Below are 14,374 nucleotides of genomic sequence, written 5' to 3' on the forward strand. Positions count from 1 at the left end.
CATTTTTATGTGTGAAAATTTTGTTGGTGTACAGCCATGATGATTGAATTGTTGTCTTGACACTTTCATTAAGAGTCGCTGCAGTGGGTTGAATCGCCCCCCAAAGTCATTGAAGCTTCATCGCCACTATAACTGTTGAAGTTGGGAAATCCTATTACGATAATTGAAGGATGGGGCCTTGAAGAAATGATTAGTTTATAAGGACCATGCCCTAGTTCGTGGGTGTGGTTCTGAGGGCTTTAATAGGAGAGCACGTGCGAATCTCTCTCTCTGCTTCCACCATCTCACAATGTGATACTCTGTTTTTCTGAAGCCACCATCAAGGAAGGCTTTCACCAGGTGTGTTTCCTGGACTTTGGACTTCCCAACCTCAGAAACTAAGCAGTAAATTTCATTTTCTTACCAATTACCCAGTTCGAGGTATTTTGTTATAAGCAACCGAAACAGACTAGTACAATCCCCTCAAACTTTAAATGTAAATATTGGTTAGAGCTTAGAATTTTTCTCTGGATCAGATTACTTCAGCCCCCTCTGTGGCTGTTGATGATTGTGGACTCAGATGCAGCAGATCTCCAGACCTTTCCCCGGCATCACTTGTATCCTGAGCAGAGAAACACCTCATTATGAACCAAACCAGAGCAGATCACCATCCAGATGGTACCTCCCTGGGTCTAGCTGAATTCTCAGGCTGAACCTGGGAGTCTGCCTTCTGTTCTGATTACCTTCAGAGTCCCTGGTCTGAAGGAAAGCCTGCTCCTGAGGAACTGCCAGCCTGGGCAGGCTCTGCTGCTGGATGCCCCCATCTGTGGGTAAGGGGGCTTACTCCCTAATCTTCTTTCACCTCCAATGACATTTTTATTGTGTGACTCCAAACTTTTCAGTCTCTGGATTGAAGCTCTTTCACCGATGTATGTAGCAAAGGTGGACCTTACACAAGTCACAAAGTTTAGGAGAATTGGTATGTCAGCCCCTTAAATACCTGCTAACATTTCTGTCCTTGCACCTTGACCTTCAAAAAACTGAAAACGTATATCCGTTCTTGAAGACTTTGATTTTAGAGCCCAGCAGGAGAGACAGTCTGATCTTGACGGAATGGCTTCCTACAGAGGTGGGCTTGGCCTGTAGCCCTACACTTGCAATGATCCTGAGTATTTCCATGTCACCTGTGTCTCCTGGCCCCATCCTTGTGAGTACGTAAGTCTCATTGACATCAACTCCAGGAATCCTAAACTGCCCATTAGCCCATCCTTGAACCTATCTCTGCGCACAGGCTCTGCTGTTCTGTTCCCTGCTCACCGCGATATATCTTCACCTTATGTGCTCTTCCCTCTTCTGGACCCTCCCAGCACACCTCTGCGTTCCTCCTGGATTTTCATTCTGGTTCATTCTAGTAGAGCTGGGCAGGGGTGGCCTTGCATCAGGTATGGAACTCCTGCTTCTGCCTGCCTCCACACCCTGACTCTCAATCTGGCCTGCTTTTCTGGATGTTGTTTTTGGAGATTGTCTATCAGGGATCCAGTGTTCCATTTCCTAGTCCAGCCCCACCTTCAGGGACAAACCCTCAGGTCATCAGGGAGTGCCAGGCAGGATGAACTGCGTTTTGATGCGGGCCCTATTAATTTGGTACAGTGGGGATGAGCTTCTCTTTTGTGTTCCTGAACATGCCCCTAGAGGTTGGAATACCCCTGAGTGTACAGAGTACCTCTAGGGGTCACTGTGGCCTAATGTCACACCACAAGACTTGGTCTCAACTATGACATCACCAGTATAGAACTTCATTCAGCTCTATAAGGCATGAAGAATGCAGTCAGCCTCAGACATAGTCTCCAGGTTCTCAGGCTAGAACAACAGAGGTTACCTTGTCCAGTGGGCCTCATGTTTGTGGCTCACATCAGATTACCTTCATAGCTTAATTTTTCCTCCCAACTTTATTTTGAGAAATTTTAAGCCTACAGAAAAGTTGAAAGAAGAGCATAATAATTGTTCCCTCCACCAATGTTTTGTCTCATTTGCTTTCTTTTTTTCTTGAGCCATTTAAAAGTAATTCATTGTTTAAAAAAAAAGTTGGAGACATGACACTTCACTTTTTAATATTTCAGCTTTTGTTACCTAAGAAAAAGATATTCCCCTATATTTTTAAAATATATTATTACATCTAAGAAAATTACCAAGGAGTTAATATCATCTAATAAACAGTCCCTATTAAAATTTGCCAAGGTATTCCAAAATGTCTTTTTTCCTTTTTTTAAAAAAAAATCCAGGTTTCAATCAAGGTTCTTATCATTGTGTCTAGTCTCTTAATCTAGAACAATCTGCCTGGTGAACTTCAAAAAAATACAGATTCTTTAAGCACACCCTTGGGATTTTGATTCAGCAGATCTGATATGGGGCTGGAATCTGTATTTTTTAAAAAAGTAATAGTGGTGATTCTGATGATCAACCCGTGTTTGGAACTATTCTGTTTCCTACTGAACACACCGTTCCCTCCACCTCTCCCAACACACACATTCCCTAGGCAGGGGTCCTCTGTCAGGTAGGTGGACTTTGAGCTTCTTAATATCTCTGAGGGAGAACTTCCTCCCATTCCTTTGGTACCCAATTTCCTTTATAGTAGAGCTTCATAAAATTAAGTTAAAACTGTCCCTGTAACTCCTTCCCATCAATGACATGCCCAAACTGCTATGCCAGACCACACAGAACTGGCTGGCACCTTTCACCCAATTGTCCTGTCGAGATAGGAAAGCCCATAAAGGCATCAGGGCATCTCATTTCACACTCAGGTGCTCCTGGATTTCAGCCCCTTTGCCATCATGACTTTACATGCCCTCATGATGCGGCAGCCACATCTGAGCAAAGCATTCAGTATGTGGTAATAGCAATGCTGAATTGAGTAGGAGTATTGACTTCTCTTTTTAGGGACATGTCACTCTTCTCACTGTACCACTCGTTCATGTGGAACTCACTCCAGCTAACTGCTCCAGGTCTTTTTCACGTGATCTACTGTCAAATCACTTTCCCATTATGCACTTACATAGTCAATTTTTGGAAGAAAAATGTGAGATTTTTTTGTATGCCCAACTGTTAAGATTTCATCTTATTATAGTTCCTACCCATCTTCAAGTGAGTTCACATTCTTGATGATCCTGATTTGGCCATCTGACATGTTAGCTGTGCCTCTCAGCTTTGAGATTGTAGATCAGATAAACAAGCCTTCAATGTGTTTGTTAAAAACATTGAAGGAGAAAACAGGCAAGGAAGATCCCTTTGGTAAAAAATTCTTTTTACGTGGGTATTGCTTCACATACTCACCCAACAAGCCTCAAGTGACGATGTGCTCTGATATTTTCTGTTAAATTCATTTCTGTTTCTTTCAAAAGAGAAAGGACACTAAATTGATTGCACAGTGCAGAAATGGTTCTCCATCACAGTTTGTCTGAGTGACTCTGGGACAGGGGGAGTGTCTGCTGCATCTCTGGGTCCACCTGGCATGGCTGGGCCAACACTTTGGACACCTGTCATGCTGTGTGGTGGGGAGGCATGTTTAGGTCCCCAGCTCATCCTCCCACTTATCAGTGGGCAGCCTTGGGCAACTGACTTCATCTTTCTGAATCAGGTTCCTCATCTGGGAGCAGGTTGAGAGTGACCAGCAGGATTGGTTGAAGGTTGAATAAGCCAGCATATGCACTTTGGCAAGCCCTTAATAAATGATAGACAGTTACTATGAATTCTTGAAAATGGTTGTCAGTGACTGATGAAAGTAATACCGTCTGGGAGTGTGAAGGGCAGAGCCTGACCTCAGTATGGTGTTAAGCTGTGAACCAGGTGGAAACAGTTTGATCTCTTCTCAAATCATAAGACTTTGTATGATGTGTTGCTACCAACTGTTTGAAAGTATCAGTGCTTTACAGTTTGCAAAGTGTTTTCCCATCAGAGCCTATTCATTCTACCATTCGAGTAGGAGCTATTCACTTCATTTCACAAACGAGGAACCTTAAACTCCAGGAATTTAAGATTTTCTGCCTCCCAATCTAATATTTACTCTCCACCTCCCAAGATGGTTGCAGTTATTTTAATTTGCTTTATAATTAAGTCATAAATGCATTTACTCATCTTAGCAGTGCCCTGAGGCAGACACATAATGGAGTTGACTCCTTTCTGGAGTCCACAGGGTTCTGCAAATAGTAGGTGCTCAAGAAATGTTTTGGATTTACCTAATAAGTTGGAAAAGTTGAGCCTATCATGCTCGAGTTCTAGTGTGCTCATTCTCCCTGTGGGGGATGCAGGAAGGGTGGGGACTAGGGCCCAGCTGTAGTTGTGGGCAGAGTAGTGGGCCAGTGTCTTGGGTAACCCCGGGGTGCTGAGCATTGCTGACAGCATGCTTGGCTTCCACGGCGCTTTCTCCAGGCACCTACATTAGGCTCTGCAGAGTCTGGTCTCTGGTCTGTGGCAGCCTGCCCTGGTGGGAAGATGGTAGTGAGGAGGTAGCAGTCAGTGTGCTGAGCAGGGGCTTTTGTGTGTGTGGTCCTGGGGGAAACAGAGCTAAAATTAGGTCTTCCAGCTGTGTGCAGGTGTGAAATCCCACCCTCTCCCCTATCCCCAACCAGGACCGGAATTATTTCCGTTTTCTCCCTCCTCCAGCCCCTGTCACTACATAGGCACAAGATGAAATGTCCTGCCTCTCTTGATGCCAGGGGTCCTTCCTACCCAAATGTCCTCTAAAGCTGTGTGGGTGGGGACAGTGGCAGGCAGTGGTCTTAGTTTGCTGAGTCTTGGCACAGGTGGGGCCAAACTGACTCTTTCGACCACCAGGCAGGACATTTCAGTTCCCTTCCACCATGAAAGGCCCCTGACTTCTCCCTCTAGCCTCCCAACTGATGTGCTCTGTGCCCCCCTCCACCTCCCTGTCCCACCCTGCCCACCACTTCAGAGGGAGACTTTGACCCCTTGCCGTGTGTGCCATTCGGACACAGGCAGAGGAGGCCCAGTCTGGGGCCAGAGACAGAAGAACCCTGGGTCTTATCCAAAATAAGTAGAGCCCAGGACAGTAAGAAGTGATTGTGCCCCTCTCCCTCCATGAGGCTAAAACTTGAATAAACTTACATTGCTCAAGGATAAATGTGTCCTCGCTCCGCCTTCACTATGGACCTTGGGACCCTGCTCTCAGGGGTCCCCAGGCTGAGGTTCAGACCCTCAGGCTGGTCTGGGGTCAGAGCCCTTCTTCTGGCTCTGGCTCTTGTATGTGCTTGCAATACGATTTTAGGCAAGTGGCACCTCCTTACTCCTCAGTTTCCCTATCTATAAAGTGAGGGATTGGGCTAGACAGTGTCCAGGGTTCCTCTCCGTGTGGTGCCTTTTAACTGTCCGGGGCAGAGCAATCCTTGGAGAAGCAGCCTGCAGAGGTGGTTTGCAGATGAGGCACGATGGGGCAGGCTGGAGGCCGCAGGGGCAGTGTGGGCTGAGGGCCTCTGAGGAGGTGTGAATGAGGGAGGCAGAGCAGGACCGGTGTGGACAGCCCTGTCCCGGCCCTATCTCCTGTCCGTGACACCCTCTCCACACCCCAGCCCTGATAAGCGGGTGTGAGCCACGGCTGCCTTGTGACAGGCCCTTCGGCAGGGAGGGTGATGGCAGGGGTCCACTCCACTTCTGAATTCAGACGTCAGCGTCTTTCTCCTCCCCACCCTCAGTTCCCCTCCGGACTAGCCAGGCCCAACCAACCAGGCCTCTTCCCTGACATTCAGCCCCTAGCTTGAAGACTTGGTTTCTGCTCCTTGAGGCCCCAGCCTTCTCAGGGGGGTAGGGAGCAAGCCTCCCTCAGTCCTTTCTGGCACAGTGGCAAAGAGGATACCCCCTTACCCTCTGCCCCAGGCCTGTTCCTGCAATGACTGCCGTTGTTGGAGCCTGGCACCGGCTGGGGCTTCTTATCCCTGGGCGCATCTCAATGGCTTGTTCTCTTGTCCCTCTCCTCACCCTGTCTCCTCTAGTCCTTGGGGCCATCGGCTTCCAGAGTCATCATCCCTCAACTCCAGCTTTTCGGCCACAGCTCTTTCTAGGCCCACTCTTTTTTCTCTAAGGTCCCAGGCATTGTTCACCAGAAGGCCAATACCAGAAACCCTTTATTTTTGGGTTTGTGGGCATGAGGTGGGGGGAGCAAAGAAGTCTTGGAGAAAGAGAAACAAGCTCAGATCTGTAGGGAAGGAGAAGACAAATGGGACTAAGCCAGAGGCTGCAGGAAACCCTCCAGGATGGAGGGTCTTTGTCCAGGCCCTTATCCCGCTGCACTCCAGGACCCTAGGCCCTAAGGCACTAAACTCTGAACTTCCACTTTCTGAAAGGCTTTCTTCTGTGTTCAGACCTGAAGACTATTTTGATTTGCAGACTGCAGCCATGCTGTACCAGGCCATGTGTGTGGGGGTGGGGGTGGGGGAGTATGTGTCTTCTGCATGCATTCTTGTCTATGGGCTCCATTCTCAGGCTCTGCACAGCTTATGACACAGCAGATCATACTGGCTAAGAGCACAAACTCTGGAGCCAGGTGGACTGACCTGGGGTCCGATCCCAGTTCTGCCGTCTTGCCAAGTGGCGGGGCTTGGGCAATTACCTTAACTGCTCTGTGCCTCAGTTTCCCCATCTGTAAAGGGAAGGTGACCACACTGATGATAGATAGCACCATATACCTTGTAGAACTTTCTGTAAGTACCAAATGAGTTAAAACAGATAAAGTATTTTGAGCAGTGCCTGGCACAGAGTGAACTATTGGCTTAATATATTAATAATATTTTTGTTAATCTTATTTTAATATAATTTCAAACTTATTTACAGAAAAGTTGCAAGAAATTCCCATATCCCCTTTATGCAGATTCACCAATTGTTTATATTTTGCCCATTTATTTTTATCTTTCTCTCCTCATATATATGTGTGTGTACAATGTACCCTCTGTTATGTATATATTTTACATAGTGTATATACACATACTTATTTTTTTCTGACTCACTTGCGAATAAGTTGGAGATGCTGTGCCTTTTTACCTCAAAGTATTGCAGTGTGAGTTGGTAGCGACAAGGATATTCTCTTACAAAACCTAGTACAGTTATCGAAGTCAGAAAATCTGTTGATCTAATGCTGTTCTCTAATCTACGGTTCATATTCAAATTTCATCAGTTGTCTCAGTCATATCTCCTTTATGTCTATTTATTCCTGTTCCAGCATCACCCATTACAGTTAGTTGTCATGTCCCCTTAGCTTCCTTTAATCTGGAATAGTTCCTCAGGCTTTCTTTGTATTTCTTGAACTTGACATTTTTGAAGAGTATAGACCAGTTATTTTGTAGAATGATGTTACTTAAATTCTGTTTGATGATTCCTCATTATTAGTTTCAGGTTATGCATTTTTGGCAAGATTACTACAAAGGTGATGTTGTGTCTTTCTCAGAGTATCACTTCAGGAGGCATATGGCATTGATTTTTTCATTTGTTAAGAAATTTTATCTCTGATCACTTGGTGATCTGCCAAGTTCTGCCACTGTAGAATTACTATGTTCTCTTTGCAATATAAATAATTGTGGGGAGATACTTTAAGACTATGTTTCTCATTAAACTTTTACCCCCTACTTTTCATCCATTGATGATTTTCTACTCCATCATTTCTTCTAAACGTACTAGTAGGCCCATCAAACTGGCTCCTATGTCTTTTGACATAGCTCCATCAGTCTTTGAGCACTTTCTTACTTTCTGGTTCAACAAGATGTTTTAGACTCATCTGGTGTTCTCTGCTCTAACCCAGAATCAGTCATTTCACCAAGGAGCCCTGATTTTTTTTAATGGAGAATGGTATTTAGAAATCAAGATTTGGGTGCTGGGTGTGCTCATTGATACTGGTGTGTTATTGCTTCAAGTTGACCATTTTTTTTTTTTGTCTTTTTCGTGACCGGCACTCAGCCAGTGAGTGCACCGGCCATTCCTATATAGGATCCGAACCCGCGGCGGGAGCGTCGCTGCGCTCCCAGTGCTGCACTCTCCCGAGTGCACCACGGGCTCGGCCCCAAGTTGACCATTTTTATTACATGTTCACTTGGATGCAGTGGGGGCAGGAACCACTGAAGAAAATGTACCTTAGGGATGGAAGGGGGAGAAAGGAGCCAGATGACCTAGGCAGAGATTCCCCTCTCCTTCTCTAGAACTCTCTGGGTCTTCCCCACCTTCTCTTTCCTTCCTTTGCCTCTTTATCATGACCTCATCTCCCCTTTCTTGGTCAGAATTCCTGTGGAGATTCCAGCTATGGGAACTTCTGAAACCATTTCCCCAGCTACACGTGTGATATCAGAGGCAGACAACTATGTGACCTTTGTGTGTGAACAGCCAAAGGCAAAGATAATTTACAAGAAAGTTTTTGCTTAGAACAATCTGGTGACAGGGTGATTGGGGAAGACACATTTGGAAGATTTCCACCTGGAAGTGTCCTTTTTTCCTGCATGAAAAGCACTCAGACCAAAGCCTCTGTGGAGGATGGGTGCCATTGGAGTTCTGCTCTCCAAATGAGCCACTTCAAGTCTCTGGGGACCAGAAAGGAGGTTTTAAATGCCTGGTACAGCCCACTGTCCATGTCCACAGGTAGCAGGTACAGTTTAAAATGACTGGAGTCCAGTGAAGGCCGCTTGAATGGCTTTCTTAGTTATGCAAATGTAGGGTGAGTGGGTAGCCTTAGTCCCCCACATGGACTCAGTTAACTGTTTTGAGACTAGATCCAAAGCTTCCTCTCCCTCAGATACCTAGTATGCAAAGCTGGTGCTGGAGGAGATGCATCAGTTTACATAAGGAGCTCGGAGACTCTGGGAGGGAAGAAAACACTATCCAGCTGCTGTCTCCTGGGATTTGAAATGAAGGAGACCTGTTGGGATGGAGCAGGGTGGCCACAAGAAAGGTCTTGGACCAGGGGGCTTCTGAAATAAAATTATCTTGAGGAAAATGGGAGTCTAGGGGCATGAAGGTTTACAACAAGGGCCCACCTGTGTATTTCCTGGGGTAAGGCTGCCTTTAGCATTGTGTAAACCTCTTCAGTAGCTCCATGGTGCCTCAGGGTCATGTCTAGACTCCTTTCCTGGACCTTGCCAGGCTGCAGTTCCTCTCACTCCCCGGGTTCAGCCACCATGTGGGCCATATTTTCCTTCTGGAATGGGCCACGTCCCTTCCATCACAGGACCTCTGCACTGCTCTTTCTTCTGCCTGGAAACTCCCATCTCAGGTCAACTCAAATACCACATCTTCAACGGAGATCTTCCCCAGCCCCCGTACCCCCTGGATATTCTTACTTATTGCACTTTGTACTTTCCCACCATGGTTTTGTAACTGTTAACAGCCCTGGTTTATTGACTTGGAGGTTATTATCTGTCTCCCTAATGTGACTGTGAGCTCCATGAGGGCAAGGATCTTGTCTGTTTTTGCTCATTGTTGTAATGCCAGAATTTATAAGATGCTCAATAAATGTTTGCCACATGAAAAATGGACAGATGCCTTAGTTTCCCCAGCTGGTCCCATGTATAGGCTGACCTCACTGAGTGAGTGAGGAAGTGGACCCCTCTGAATCTGGGGCCTTCTGTCACTCACTCCTGGGTATGACCGCTGGTGTCAGCCCTACTGACTGGGCTTTAGCCCTGCTGCCAGTGCTCATTTAACCTGCAAATGTCACAGCCTCCACTCAAGAAAAGTGCACTTGGTCAAGTGGCAGGTAGGGCTGGTGGGAAGGAGAGAGGGACCAGTGGGTGGCTTGGTAGTGAGTCTATCCTTGGGGCTGGGTGGTCTTCAGCTGAGGTGTAGGAGCAGAGAAGGTGGCTTCGGGTGCTCTGTGGCTGGGGCTGGCAGCAGGCGGGTGTCGAGGGTGGCACTGAGGTGGTGGCTGGGCAGGCTGGGAGGGGCTGCCCGCAATTGAGGAGGTGACAATGAGCGTGAAGAGTGTGTTTAGTGGGAGTGAAGGGCTGGGGGGGTGGGAAGGCCTGGGGCTCTTTTCCCCCCGGACCTAGCCCTGGCCCCTTGCCTCTCACCTTCCTCACCCCTCCTGTACCTGGCCCCTTAGTGCCCCCTCTTCTCCCTGGTCTGGTCTTCTAGAACTCCCTGTCCTCCAGCCCCTATCGCCCCTCAGCTCTCCAGCCTCCCAGCCCCTCAGCTCCCCTCGTCACACCCCGGCCCCAACTCCTGCCCTGCCAGTGGCCTGGGCCCTGCCGAGCTGCCATGCCCTTCTCTCATCACCTCCTCCCCGCTCCCTTTGGCACCCTGGCACCAGCCCCAGATCTGTGTGCACTGATTTCCCAACACTCATCCTCCTCCCCCTACGCTGCCCCTGAGGGAGAGGCTCAGGGGCTTGAGACGTTTCCTGTGGGGGTCCAGCTTTCTCCCAGAGATCAGGGTGGGATAAGTGTGGGGCTGGTGGAGGCCTGGCCCCTGCAGAGCTGTGGGGTGGAATGGGGAGAGCCAGCTGAGCTGTTGCAAGTCTGTGCTGCTTTCCACAGCCTCCCAGCCTCCATTGGTCTTGCTGCTGCCCTTGCCCCTCCCAACTCTTCCCGCATCTTCTCCATCTCCCCTGTCCTTCCACTTTCTCATGGTCCCTCTCATTGGTGACTGAGTAGCTGGGCCCTAGGCCATTCTTTGGATTGGGGGGCGGGTTAAGCTTCCTGCTGCTGCTGCTGCTGCTGCTGCTGTGTGTGTGTGTGTGTGTGTGTGTGTGTGTAACTCCAGTGTCCCCTGGGTGGGGAGGGGACCTATGAGGGTATGTCAGTAAACAGTAATTCAGGAACTCAGTAGATGCTACTGTGGACGGGATTTAAGAGATTGTGCAGGCCCCTCTCCTTAAGTCATTTACCGATGAAAACACAGGGCTCTGAAGAGGGAGATGAGGTTGACATGACCAAGTCACATCAAGGTTAGTCGTCATCATCGTCACTGTACTGCACTTTTATTAAGTGCTTACTATGTACCATGGATTATAGTAAATTCTTTTTTTGTTTGTTTTGTTTTGTTTTGGTGGCTGGCTAGTGTGGGGATTAGAACTCTTGACCTTGGTGTTATCAGCACCATGCTCTACCGGGTGAGCTAACAAGCCAGCCCCTAAATTATTGTAAATTCTTTACATGTGTTAATTTACACAATCCTCACACTACCCTAGGAGGTAAGCATTGTTATTATCCTCATTTTAGAAGATGAGGAAACAGACACTAGAACAGTGAGGTCAGTTTCTCCAGATCAACAGCATGCCCATGGCAGAGCAATGGAATATTGTCACACTTACAAGGAGTCTTGCTCCTTCGAATGCTGATGTAAGTATAGAAGCAGTTATTTATAGCTCTTTAAAAACAGTGGCAGACATTTCACCAAAGAAGATACAAGAATGGTCAATAAGCACATGAAAAAGCGCTCAACATTATTAGTCAACATGGAAATACTAATTAAAATGATGAGATACACCCATTCAAATGGCTTAAATTAAACAAAAAATAAAAAGACTGACAATACCAAATGTTGGCATGGATATGGAGCAACTGGAACTCTCATTGCTGAATGAAAAGCAGACAAACACTTTGGAAAACATTTAGGCAATTTCTTATAAAGTTAAACACATATACTACTCTTGTACCCTGACATTCAATTTCTAGGTATTTCCCTGAGAGATAGAAACATAAGCCCACACAAACACCCGTACACAAATGTACATAACAGCTTAATGCATGATAGCAAAAAATTGTAAACAACCCAAATGTCCATTAACTATTGAATGAAACCATTTATTGGAATACTACTTAGCAATAAAAAGGAACAAACCGATAGTGGCAATAACATGGATGCATCTCAAATGCATTGTGCTAAGTGAAAGCAGCCAGGCACAAAAGGCTGCATGCAATTCTATTCCATTTTTATGTACTCTCCAGAGAAAGCACATCTATAGAAACAGAAAACATATCAGTGGTTGCAAGGGGCAGGGGGTTGGGAAAGGGTTGACTGTAGAGATGAGAGAACTTGGTGTGACAGAAATGTCAGATACCTTGATTATGGTGGTGGCTGTACTACATTTATTAAAAGTCATCAAACTGTGCATTTAAAAAGGGTGAAAATAGTATGGTCACAGTTGGCATTGTTGCAAAAGTGATGTCTGAGCAAAGACTTGGAAGAGGAAGGAGATGAGCCAGGCCGGTCCCTGGGGGAAGGACACACCAGGCAGAGGGAACCGCCAACACCGAAGCCCTGGGCCAGGGCATGCCTGGCCTGTTCAGGACCAGGAAGGAGTCAGTGTGGCTGAAGTGGAGTAAGAGACGGGGATGCAGGGGGGCTCAGACAGGCAGTGGGGAGCAGGGCTGGATCATGGAGGCTGTATGAGTGCTCAGGCTTTTGCTCTGAACGAGAGCGGCCGTTGGAGGGTTCCTAGCAGAGCAGTGGCCTTATCTGACTTGATTTTAACAGGACCCCACTGACTGCTGTGTAGAGAAAAGGAGGAGGCAAGGACCAGTTAGGGAGAATCCAGGAGAGATGGTGGTGGCTCAGACCCACACGGTGCCAGTGGAGGTGTTGAGAAGTGGTTGGACTTGGGATATATTTTGAAGGCAGAGCCAACAGGACTTCCTGCTGGATTGGATGTGAGGGAAAGAGATGAGGCAAGGATGACGTCAAGGTTTTTGGCCTGAGCAGCTGGAAATCCAGCCGGGCACCCTCATGGGGGCATCAAGAGGTTTTAGCTGTCTCCTGGGGCCTGTAGGTGAAGTCAAGACAGAGACAGAAGGGAGAGGCTTGGCCCTGCTCCCAGCTCTGGGGCTCAGGGAATGGGCTGCACATACTGGTTATTCCATTACCCTATATTTATTGGCCTTATTGGCTTTTGTCATTTCCTCATTGTCTCCTGTCTGGAGTGAAGGCTATAAATGTGATGGATTGATACAGGATACAGAAGGCCCAATTATCTCTGTAAACCAGCCTCTCCTCCTGGGCAAGCCCTCCCTGCCCTCCACTGTCCTTGCAGTGGCTCTCAGAGTCTTGTATGCAGAAGTGGCCTGGTCTCTGGCCTTCCAGGAAGAGGGGTGCTGCCTAAGATGGTCCCCAAGGAGAGGCAGCTCTCAGGACAGATAGTGGAGGCAAGCTGGCCCCCTGACCAGTTGCACTTAATATTCCAACATACTCTCCCTGTTGCTCTGCCCCACACAGAGGCCAGCACAGAGCAGGGAAGGCAAAGGGACAGGATATACTCCTGGCTGGTCAGCATACATCCGGAGAAGGGGCCCTGCTCTGACCTCACATGCCTTTCTGGAATCCAAGCTGGCCTGTCTCTCCACAAAGGCTGGGGTGATGGGGCTTTTCTCTCCGGCAGCAGCTGCCTGGCAGCTGCCTGGGGATGCCAGCCCCGTGAGCTGGCATGGGAGGAAGTGCTTGTCAGGGTGGTCATCACACGTGCTGGGCTCAGGCTGGCCCGGCCCCGACCCCTGCCTTTCAGGCTGGCTTGGGATTCCTGCAAAAGGGTGGTGCCTCCTGCAGGGCTCCCAGGGTCCCTCTGGGATCCCCCAGATGGAGGTTGGCAGCTGCCAGCCTTTGAATGTCATTTCTGAATGAAGTCCCTCAGCCACCCCCTTTGTTTGACTCCCCTCTGGCCTGTCTGCTTACCTCTGTCCCTGGGAATGTCCTGAGGCCTCTGGCCCAAGGGGGTTTAGGACAGGAAGCCTGAGATTCATTCCTGGGATTGTGGGCATCTCCCTGTGTCCTCCCCCGCCCCCGACATGGACCCTGATTACAGCCTCTGTGCCTTGCGTGTGCACAAGAGTGGCTCCATCTGGGTGAGGATCTCAAATGGCCCTGTGTCTGACCTTCTTCCAGAGAAACAGAGTGGAAGGTGGGACTGGTGGTGAGGGAAGGAGCAGGAGACCTCCGAGAACAGGAAGAGTTCAAATGGAGGAGAGGATCCAGGTGAATCCAGCAGTGTGAACGCATTGATTGATTGGTTTGTTTCTTCTGTATACATTCCTGGCACCTCATCTGTGCCAGGCACTGGGATGGGGCCTGGCCTGGTCTTACACAGCCCTTAGCCTCGTGAGGGATCACACAGGAACAGTTGCTGCAAGCGATGGTGGGGTGTGGAGGCACTGTGCCAGCACAGACGGACCATGAGGAGCAGCGGGGCTTAGGAACGCTAACCTTGCAGCTTCCCTGAGCCCTCTGGTGGTTGTCCCTTGATGTCTTTGCCTCCACACCCTTGCCTTGATCTTAGTTGATGCCCCTGTTGCTGTTTCTGCCTGTTGATGTGCCTGGACCTCTGTCTCCCCTGCCTCTCCCAGCCTCCTGGGCACCGAGTCTCGTGGCTGTCAGGGCTGATGGTGGAGGAGCTGCTGGCACGGGGTAGGGGAGCTGCCAG

The sequence above is a fragment of the Cynocephalus volans genome, chromosome 11, assembly GCF_027409185.1.
Source record: "Cynocephalus volans isolate mCynVol1 chromosome 11, mCynVol1.pri, whole genome shotgun sequence".
Classification (NCBI taxonomy): domain Eukaryota; kingdom Metazoa; phylum Chordata; class Mammalia; order Dermoptera; family Cynocephalidae; genus Cynocephalus; species Cynocephalus volans.